Here is an 11026-nt window from a genome sequence, read left to right as displayed (position 1 = left end):
AGAAAGACACCTATGACACTGCTTTACCACCCTTGCAGGTGGGGACTGGGGGTGTGGATCCACCTGCTAACACCCATGTCCAGTGGAGAATCAATTACAGAAGCCAGAACTCCCACCTTCTGCTCCCCATAAAGAATTTTGGTCCAGTGGAGGGTAGATAGCATAATGGCTATGCAAAGAGACTCTCATCCCTGAGGCTCCAAAGTCCCAGATGCAATCACCTGCACTACCATAAGCCTGAGCTGAACAGTGCTCTGGTAAAGAAAGAAAGAAAGAAAGAAAGAAAGAAAGAAAGAAAGAAAGAAAGAAAGAAAGAAAGAAAGAAAGAAAGAAATGGGGAATCGGGCGGTAGAGCAATGGGTTAAGCACACGTGGTGCAAAGTGCAAGGACCGGCTTAAGAATCCCTGTTCAAGCCCCCGGTTCCCCACCTGCAAGGGAGTCGCTTCATAGGTGGTGAACATGGCTCCATAGGAAGAGTTCTCTTTTGGCTCAGAGACAGTGATGGGACTGTGATGCTTATATTTAACGTGTGTTTGCTAGATGACGGGGAGGCAGCTGGCCAGTGGTAAATTGCCCCTTTACCTCTAGACCCACACAATTTCACAACTCTGCTCAGAGTCCAAATAATAAATGTTCTATTCTCCCAAAGAAAACAATGTCATTGAATGAGGTGGAAGTATCAAAAAGAGGACTGTTTTATTTTTATGGACAGAGTTTCATACAATCTATCAGAACTCATCTATTTCTTTCCCAGTTGACCCACCAGCCCAACTATCTGACCTTAGAAAGTCATTTTCTTCCTCTTTTCAGCCCAATTTTTAAAAAATCAAAGTGGTTTTAGAATTGGAGGGACAACCTGGAATGAAATTTTCAGCAAAGAAAGGATAATCGATCCCTTCAAAGAACCAGGGTTCTGATAAGACTAAACAGGAGTAGCTGGAAATGTCTCAGTAAAATCTCTCCAGACTGTGCAGTGAAGGAAAAGGAATTTGATTCATCAGCACCTGCTTCTCTTCAAACACTGAGTCTGTTGTTGTGGACTCAGTAGAGGACCAGACAGTCCCCGCCATCAGTGTATTCACAGACCTACAGAATAAATTTCCATCATGTGTGATTGGAGCAAGGACTATGGAGAGCAGAGGTCTGGAGAGCCAGAGAAGTTTCCCAGAGTAAGTGGGTATCACCCAACAAAGGGGCCAGGAGTCAGTGCCTCTGACATTTGCATGTCACATGTGGTTATTATGCAATAGTTATTTCAAACAATTGCAAAGGAATAATAGTCAAAACAGCTTGGAACTGGAACAAGAAAAGACAGACGGGGGAGGGGGTTGGGTAGTAGCTCAGCCGGTTAAGTGTACACGGCGCAAAGTGCAAGGACCAGCGTAAGGATCTGGGTTCAAGCCTCCGACTCCCCACCTGCAGGGGAGTCGATTCACAAGCGGTGAAGCAGATCTGCAGGTGTCCTTCTCTCCTCCTCTCTTTCTTCCCCTCCTCTCTAGATTTCTCTCTGTCCTATCCAACAACAGCTATAACAACAATAACAACCACAACAAAGGCAACAAAATGCGAAAAATAGCCTCCAGGAGCAGAGGATTCGTAGTGCTGGCACCAAGCTCCAGTGATAACCCTGGAGGAGAGAGAGAGAGAGGGAGAGGGAGAGGGAAAAGGAGAGGGAGAGAGAGAGAGAGGGAGAGGGAAAAGGAGAGGGAGAGAGAGAGGGAGAGGGAGAGAGAGGCAGGCCAATGGGAAAGAAGAAAAAATCCACACTCGATACATGGTCAACTAATATTGGACAAGGGGGTCAAGAATGCTCAATGTAGAAAGGGCAGTGTCTTCAAAAAGCAATCATGGGCATCAGATGACTGGCTAAAGAAATAATGGGATTTATCTTCCATTGAATACAAATCTGCCATAAAAAAAAAAAAAAGACATTTGGGACAAAATGGATGGAACTGGAGGTGATGATGCTTAGCGAAATAAGTAAAGAGATAAGAGACAGCTGCCTCATGGTTCCACTCACATGTAGAATCTAAAGGTCTGATTTACATGAACTTTCCAAAAAAAAATACAAACAGAACACAAGCAAATGAACTACTTGTAAGACTTGTGAGAACCCTGGTGGTTATCTCTGGGAGGTGAGAGGCTGAGGACACAGAACTCTGGTGGTGGGTAGGGTGTGGAGCTACACATCGTAATCTTACAATCTTGTAACAAACTAGTAATATCAAATTTAAAAAGTTTAGTCACCGGGAGGTGACTCAGTAGGAATGTCTTAGCATTCATAAGGACTTGGGTTCAATATCTGTCACCAAATCACAGGACCAAGCTCAACACCAAGAAAGTTTCATGGATGGCAGACTGGTTCTTTGGTGTCTCTCCCTCTCTGTCTCTCTCAACCCCTCTCCAAAACTCAGGAAAAGTAAAGTAGAAACAGGGCACAGGAGGGGTTGAGTATATGTGATGCTCAGGTTCCCTTCCTGGCACTGCATAGAGATGAAAGCAAATAAATAGGTCTTGGGAGACTGGACCATCGTATGAAGTAGAATGAAACTGAACGCCTATTTGATGTCACTCACAAAAATTACCTTGAAATTAAGTAAACCCCTGAAACCATGAAAACCATCAAGGGGAAAAAATAGTGGAAGAGCTATTTAACATCTGTCTTGACAGGTTTTTTTTTCTGGTTTTATTATTATTTTTTTTTTTAGGGTGGAGAAGGGTTTGATTCCAAGAGCAAAGGGAACAAAAGTGAAATTAAATAAGAGAGAGGGACATCGTACTAAAAAGTCTGCAAAGCAATCGAAACAATCAACATATTGAAAATGCCATCCCAGGGAGTCGGGTGGTGGCTCAGCAGGTTGAACGCAGGTGGCTCAAAGCCCAAGGACCAGCATAAGGATCCCGGCTCGAGCCCCCGGCTCTCCACCTGCAGGGGAGTCGCTTCAGAAGCAGGTCTGCAGGTGTCTGTCTTTCTCTCCCCGGTCTTCCCCTCCTCCTCTCTATTTCTCTCTGTCCTATCCAACAACGACAACATCAATAACAAGGACAATAATAACTACAGCAATAAAACAAGGGCAACAAAAGGAAAAATAAATAAATAAGTAAATAAATAAATAAGAAAATGCCATTCCAAAATGGTGTGAACTACCTCAAGAGGATCACATTCTCTTGATTTTGACCACAAGGGGGCAGACCAATGGGTGTGGGTGTGGGTGTGGGTGTGGGTGTGGGTGTGGGTGTGGGTGTGGGTGTGAGTGTGGTAAAAGGACTCAAAATAGCAGAAACTCATTGACGAGATCTCTGGGAGCTTTCTCTTGCCTGCACTCTGTGACCGCACTAAATTGCAGACGAGGTTTTCTCCACTATTCTCTCTGTGCCCACAGAAGTCCCTGTCTGGGGTGTAGACACTAAGAAACAAGGAAAGAAGCCTTTAGAAATCCAGAAACCGGGAGTCCGGCGGTAGCGCAGCAGGTTAAGCGCATGTGGTATAAAGCGCAAGGACCGGTGTAAGGATCCTGGTTCGAGCCCCGGCTCCCCACCTGCAGGGGCTCCCTTTCACAGGTGGTGAGCAGGTCTGCAGGTGTCTGTCTTTCTCTCTCCCTCTCTGTTTTCTCCTCCTCTCTCCATTTCTCTCTGTCCTATCCAACAACAACGATGATATCAATAATAATAATGACTACAACAATAAAAACAACAAGGGCAACGAAAGGGAATAAATAAATATTAAAAAAAAGAAAAAGAAAACCAGAAACTATGGAATGAAAATCAAAGACGACTACAAGTTTGCCTCCTGCTCCCCTTCGACTTGTCTTTAGTAGGATACAATGCAGACAACCTTGAGATTTTCTTTAATTTTTTTTAGAAGGATTGTTGCTTTTCTTTTTTTTAGTAGTTCATTTATTTTATTGAGAGACAGGGTCAGAGACCAGAGCCCTGCTGAGCTCTGATTTACAGTGGGGCTGGGGATCAAACCTGGGGCCTCAGAGCCTCGGGCATAAGAGCTTTTTGCAGTCATTATGTTATCTCCCCACCCCCAACCTCACGATTTTCTTTTTTTTTTTTTCTTGTTTTTTTAGTTCTTATAAACCTTTTATATATTTATTTGTTATTGGATAAGGACAGGGAGAAATTGCCAATGGAGGGTGAGATAGAGAGGGAGAGACATGGAGAGACACCTGTAGAACTGCTTCACCATTCTGCAGGTGAAGCTTTCCCCCTGCAGGTGGAGATCAGGGACTTGAACCTGGGTCCTTGTGCCCTGTGATGTGTGCGCTTGACCAGGTGCGCCACCACCTGGCCCCCCCACTCTCATGATTTTCCCAATCACTCTCTTCCTAAAAGTCTGATGGCCACTTTAAGCTGCAAACACAGTATAAACTTTGTGAATCAAAATTCAGTTTCCAGGGCCAGGCAGTGGTGCATCTGGTTAAACACTCACATTGTAGTGCGCAAGGATCTGTGTTCAGACCCCAGGTCCCCAGCCCAGCTTCGCCACTCATGAAGCTTTCCCCCTGCAGGTACCTCTCTGTCTCCATTTCTATCTCCCCCTTCCATCTCCATTTCTCTCTGTCTCTACCACATAAATAAATAAAACATTTTAAAAGTAAGAAGAAATCAGTTTCCTGAAATAATAGGCAGAGCTGCCAACTGACTAAGACTTTCCCGTCTTTTCCAGCAACGACCTCACTGGAAGGGCTGGAACTAAAGTCCCCACCAGCAAATTCCTACTTCTCCAAATTGCAATCGTTGTTTCTGATTCCCTCCTCCAAGGTGGAGTAGGTTAAGGTCAGTGTGCATAGGTAGGAGGAGTAAAAATGATAAAGAATGGAGATAGTACAATGATAGCACACCAGACATTCACTGAGGTTCAAAACTTTTAAATCCAGCCCTGGCACATCATAAACCAAAGTTAAGGTATGTTCTGGCATCAAAAAATACCTCTCGTGGTCCGGGAGGTGGCGCAGTGATAAAGCTTTGGACTCTCAAGCATGAGGTACTGAGTTCGATCCCCAGCAGCATATGTGCCAGAGTGATGTCTGATTCTTTCTCTCTCCTTTCTTTCTCATAAATAAAAAATAAAATAAAATCTTTAAAAAAGATACTTCTCTCTCTCTCTAGTAAATAAATCTTGCAACTTCCAAAATCCCATTTTCAGGGCCAACAAGGTAATCCACCTAAAAGGCCAGCTCAGCTAGGAGAGGCCTACACAGCCCAGGTTTGAGGCCAGCTTCCACAGCACAGGGAAATGCTTTGGTGGTGACTCATCTTTCCATCTCTGTCTATATGAAAAACTCAGCCTAGTCCCTAGCAGAGAGAGAGAGAGAGAGAGAGAGAGAGAGAGAGAGATTTCTCATAGGCACATTGGCACATTGGGCCCTGGGAACAGGAAGATGTCTGGCAAGTTCTCACATACCATGCTATTGATGTGACGAAAAGCCCACTGGTTTATCATAGTTTATTCTCTTCTCTGCCCCTAGAAATGTAAAGGTACAGCCTCTTCTGTTGAGGCCACTTCTCGTACTCAGTGCTTCCATTGGACCACAGTGGAGCAGTCCTGTGGGGTCAGACGACAGGCTTGGCTATTCCTCTAACTGCTTTCCCCTCCACTGACAAGTTGGGGGGTGTGGCAGAGGGAGCTCAAGGGGTCCTTTCAACTCTTTTCATCTGGGAAGGAAGGCTCACAGCAAAGCTACAACTCTCTCCAAAGACTTTCGCCTAACTTGTCCTAACTTAACGTCACTCTTTCAACCTTATGTCCTTGATTTGGCTCAGAGTCTGTTAAACTGTGGGGTTCCCCCCTCCTCTATAATACGTGCACACAGCCCAGAATCACATTTAGAATGTGTGTTGTTGCATTGATCAAATGCTATAGTACAACATTCTATTTAACACTCAATGACCAGATGGAAAAGAAGTCACAGGACTTATTAATCACGGAGCATGTTTAGTGCTCCAGTGAAAAGTCCTTGGAAGAGAATAAAAAAGATGTGGATGAGGCCTGCAGTCTCTCACTTTCTATTCATCAAATTCATCTCCCACTCACCCAATTCAAGAGGGGATGTTATCACGACGGTGTAAGGAAGACCGCTGTAAGACAGTCACCCATCACTATCACAGCAAGTGGAATAAATCTAACCACAGAAAGACCAGACTGGACCCCAAATAAGAACAGCAGGTGTGGTCAAGTTTTTATCTGCAAAGAAAGCTGATTAGAAGCAGCTGGGCAATGGCACACCTGATTAAGCACTCATAGTACTAAGGACAAGGATCTGGGTCCAAGCCCCCTGCTCTCCACCTGCAGGGGGTATAATTCACAAGCTGGGAAGCAGGTCTGCAGGTGTCTCTCTGTCTCTCTCCCTCTCTGCTTCTCCCTTCTCTCTCAATTTCTCTCTGGCCTTTCATTCCAATAGAAGAGAAAAAATGGCCACCAGAGGCAATGGATTCATAGTGGCAGCATTGAGCCACAGACATAACCCTGTATCAAAAAAAAAGGAGAGAGAGAGGAAGCTGATTAAAGAGGACCAAGCCTCCTCCAACACAGAGAGAAACCCCATGGACTCTTAAATAGTCTTTGGAGAAGGAAGTAAAAGAGGAAGGGGAACAGGGCCCCCTGTGCATTGTTGAAGAAGTGAAAGAGAAAGAGGTTTGGTTCCCACTCCTGAGTAATCCAGCGCTTCCCAACTGGCCAGGTTACGTGCCAGCAGTGGGCCACACGATATGCCCTAGATCTTAAAGTCCCCAGCCTTTGAGGCTGTTACAAACCCTTGACAGGTCACCTCGGGCCATGAATCTCCTCACGTGGGGCTCTGCACAGTGTCCAAAGATGATCATAATCTGACTGTACACCTCACAGTGCTCGAAGACAGTAATGAGTACAGTGAGATTTCTTAAATCTTTTTATCTATTATTGCATGGAGACAGAGAGAAATTGAGAGGGGAAGGGGAGATAGAGAGGCAGAAAGACAGCCCTGCTTCACCATTCATGTGGGAAAAGGCTAGGAAGTCTATTTTAGGTGTATTTCAAGAGGCCCATGACTTTAGTCATTTTTGCCTGAGCCCAACAGCTAACATGCAGATGGGATCAAAGTATTATCTAGGAAGAGGGTGTCAGAGTAGTGAGTGAGTGAGTTAGGAGTCACAGAAAGAGATGATGTTCAACCTTTGCCCTTCTGACTCTTGATATTGCTTTTCAAGCTTTAATATGTTTACCAATCACCTGGGCAAAAAAAAAAATCCTTAGAGGCAGATTCTCAATGAAAAGTCCAGGGGTGGGATCTGAAGTTTCTGCCAAACTCCTAGGCGAGGCAGGTGCCCCTGTCCAGGCCACACTGGAGTTAAGACGGACACATAGTCTTGGGAAGGCTCCCCGCAGGCACACCATCGCCCAGAAGCTAGCCCAGATAGAGCTGTCAAGGTTATCATTTACAGCTGATTCTGTCCTCATTTGCTGACTGGCTTTTGATCAGGGTTGCAATGGATGGTTAGCAAGAGCTAATTACAATCCCAACTAATTCACTGTGTCAGTTGTTATTCATTAACAAATTATGTTCCTGACAAACTGCTCTGGTGCGGTACCCTAAGTACTGTAATTAAAATCTTAGAAAGTTGCATGTGGGCCTAATTGATTTCCTTAATGTATTACTCAGACTAAACATTCCATTATTTCGCGTCTTGATGTTTATGAACGGGTGGAATTGCTGCTGCCACCCAGGCAGCAGAGAGAGGGTCTCTGGGTGAGCAGGGAGTCTGCTCATTCTTGGGGCTCTGCTCACTATCCCAGCAGAGGTGCCCAAATGTGTAAATGCCAGGGGCAGGGGTGGGAGGCGCAGGGCCACGTTGGCTGGAAGAAGTCACTGTGGTAATGCCAGGGCACTAGAGTTCACAGTTCCAGTCTCTTGGAAACAGAGTTGGCAGTCAGCTGAGGTAAAGAACAAAGTCCTCATCACAGACCCCTGCAAGCGTCAACCCGGCTTTGACCTAGCACGTTATGATCGGGCCCTCCTCAATCGCTATTGAACAGGCCATGGCCGGTGCGCCGCTATGTTCCATCGCTGGGGAGCCAGAGACGACCCGAACTACCCCTGCGGCTCCAGACAGACTATGACCCACATAGTCAACGACTGCCACCTCTCCAGATTCAAAGGAGGTCTCAAAACTTGACATCAGGCTCAACCTGACGCTGTTGACTGGCTACAGAAGAAGGGCAAACGCTAGAAGAAGAAGAAGAGTTCACAGGTATAAAGTGAATGCAGTGAGACTGACACACTAGAATTATAAAGCTGGGGAGTTGTTCAGTAGCACAGCAGGTTAAGCATACATGGCGCAAAGTGCAAGGACCCTCGTAAGGATCCCGGTTCGAGCCCCCGGCACCCCACCTACAGGGGAGTCGTTTCACAGGCGGTGAAGCAGCTCTGCAGGTGTCTGTCTCTCCCCGTCTCTGTCTTCCCATCCTCTTCCATTTATCTCTGTCCTATCCAACAACGACGACATCGATAACAACAACAAGAACTACAACAATAACAAGGGCAACAAAAGGGAATAGAGAAATAAAACTTTAAAAAAAAGAATTATAAAGCTGTACTGGAACTTATAGATTTAAAAAAACTGATGTTAAAAGATGTCATAGTCTCAGCTCTTAAAAATGGTGAACATGGGATGATCTCACTTACAGGCAGAAGCTGAACAAACAAGACCAGAAGAGAAAGCATTAAGCAGAAGTGGGACTGGAGTTGGTGTATTGCACCAAAGTCAAAGACTCTGAGGTGGGTGGATGGGGAGGGAGTTCAGGGCCTGGAACATGATGGCAGGGGACCTAGTGGGGGTGTATTGTTGTGTGGAAAAATGAGAAATGTTATGCATGTACAAAGTATTGTGTTTACTGTCGACTGTAAAACATTAATCCCCCAATAAAGAAATAATTTTTAAAATATAGTATATATTAACACCCCAGCCTCCCTGGGTATATTTTAAAAAGTGGTGAATTCACCTTCTTCAGCTCATCTTGGATGGATGGAGCTTGAAGGAATCCTGTGAAGTGAGATCAGCCAGAAAGAGAAGGATGAATATGGGATGATCTCACTCATAGACAGAAGTTGAGAAATAAGAACAGAAGAGAAAACACAAAGCAGAACTTGGACTGGAGCTGGTCTATTGCACCAAAGGAAAAGACTGTGGGGTGGGGGTTCAGGTCCTGGAACCTGATGGCAGAGGAGGACCTAGAGGGGGTTAGAGTTGGGAAAACTGGGAAATGTTACACGGGTGGCAACTACTGTATTTTACTGCCCACTATAAGCCATTAAAAAACTCTGTCTATATATAAACATATATATGTATATATATACATATATATGTATATATATATATATATATATTTTTTTTTTTTTTACTAGAGCACTGTTCAGCTCTGGTTTATGGTGGTGCAGGGGATTGAACCTGGGACTTTAGAGTCTTGAGCGTGAGAATCTTTTTGCGTAACCATTATCCTACATACCCCTGCCCTCCCTCCCCAAATTTTGTTTAGTAATAAAAAAAAAAATGCCATGGTGCTTGCTCTCCACTAGAAATACAGAGAAAGAGATGAGTGCAATTTGACTTGTGTTCATAATTTCTGTGTCCTCTTTCGATTTCCAAGCTTTGGTAACTACCAACTGTGGAAAGTGGATGACTCCTTATACACAGATAGAAATAACTTAGATCCACCTGCATATCAGACGTCAGGCTCAGGAAAAAAAACAAGTATAGTCATGGGCCCATTGGAATATAACTAAAATAGATGTACTAGCTATCTTCAAAACGGAGACCATCCAATTCATCATGTAAACTATTCCAGCCTTTAGGTTCATGATTAGTCAACAATTTGTTTGGCTTTGTATGTTAACTCTCTTTTCAGCCACCAGGGTCCAGATGCCAGCATGACACCAACCAGACTTCCCTGGACAGACAACCCCACCAATGTGTCCTGGAGCTCCGATTCCCCAGAATCCCTCCCCGCTAGGGAAAGAGAGAAACAGGCTGGGAGTATGGATTCACCTATCAACACCCATGTCATTGGGGAAGCAATTACAGAAGCCAGACCTTCCACCTTCTGCATCCCACAATGACCCTGGGTCCATACTCCCAGAGGGATAAAGAATAGGAAAGCTATCAGGAGGGAATGGGATACAGAGAGCTGGTGGTGGGAATTGTGTGGTGTTGTACCTCTCTTATCCTATGGTTTTGTTGATGTCTCCTTTTTAAAATAAAAATTAAAAAAAAGAAATTTGTGAAAATGCTTCCCGGCCTGGTGGTTCCACAACCTCTAGGCTATGAGAGAGGTGAAGGAGGAAGGATGCTCTTCTAGGCTGGTATGATCTCCATAAATGTGGCTCTCCTTTTTAGCACCGGGCAGAATGTGAGAGAAGCCTGGGGACACTGTATACACTTCACCTAAAGTTGTGTGTGGTGCAGACAAGCCCAAGCATAGTTGGCAAATCTGGAAGGCCACGGACAGCCAATGTTTACACTGCAGGCCACAGCTGAGACTGCTTGAATTCATTCGTTTCTGTGCTCAGCAGAGTCCTAATGAGTGCCTCCAATGGACCAGGCCAAATGTAGATTTAAAAAGGCATGCATAATTAAGCACAATTACAAACAGCGACACTCATGCCCTATATCCCAGACACTGTTTTGGAAACTTCAAATGTTAACTTGTTTGGTTTCTTCTCGATTCCTTCAGTGCACACTCTCAAAAACTCCTGGGAGCCTTCCAATGGAGGGGATTAGATACAGAACTCTAGTGGTGGGCCTTGTATGGAATTGTACCCCTCTTATCCCACAATCTTGTCAATCATTATTAAATCACTAATTAAAAAATGATGCTGAAAATAAGAAAACACAAAGTAGATTTGGACTGGAGTTGGTGTATTGCACCAAAGTAAGACTCCAGGGAGGGTGGGATGTGTTCAGGTCCTTGAACATGATGGCAGAGGAGAACCTAGAGGGGGTTGAATCGTTATATGGAAAACGGAGAAATGTTAAACATGTACA

This window comes from Erinaceus europaeus, chromosome 10, assembly GCF_950295315.1.
Source record: "Erinaceus europaeus chromosome 10, mEriEur2.1, whole genome shotgun sequence".
Classification (NCBI taxonomy): domain Eukaryota; kingdom Metazoa; phylum Chordata; class Mammalia; order Eulipotyphla; family Erinaceidae; genus Erinaceus; species Erinaceus europaeus.
The sequence above is the reverse complement of the archived record's forward strand: the minus strand, read 5'-3'. Positions refer to the sequence as shown.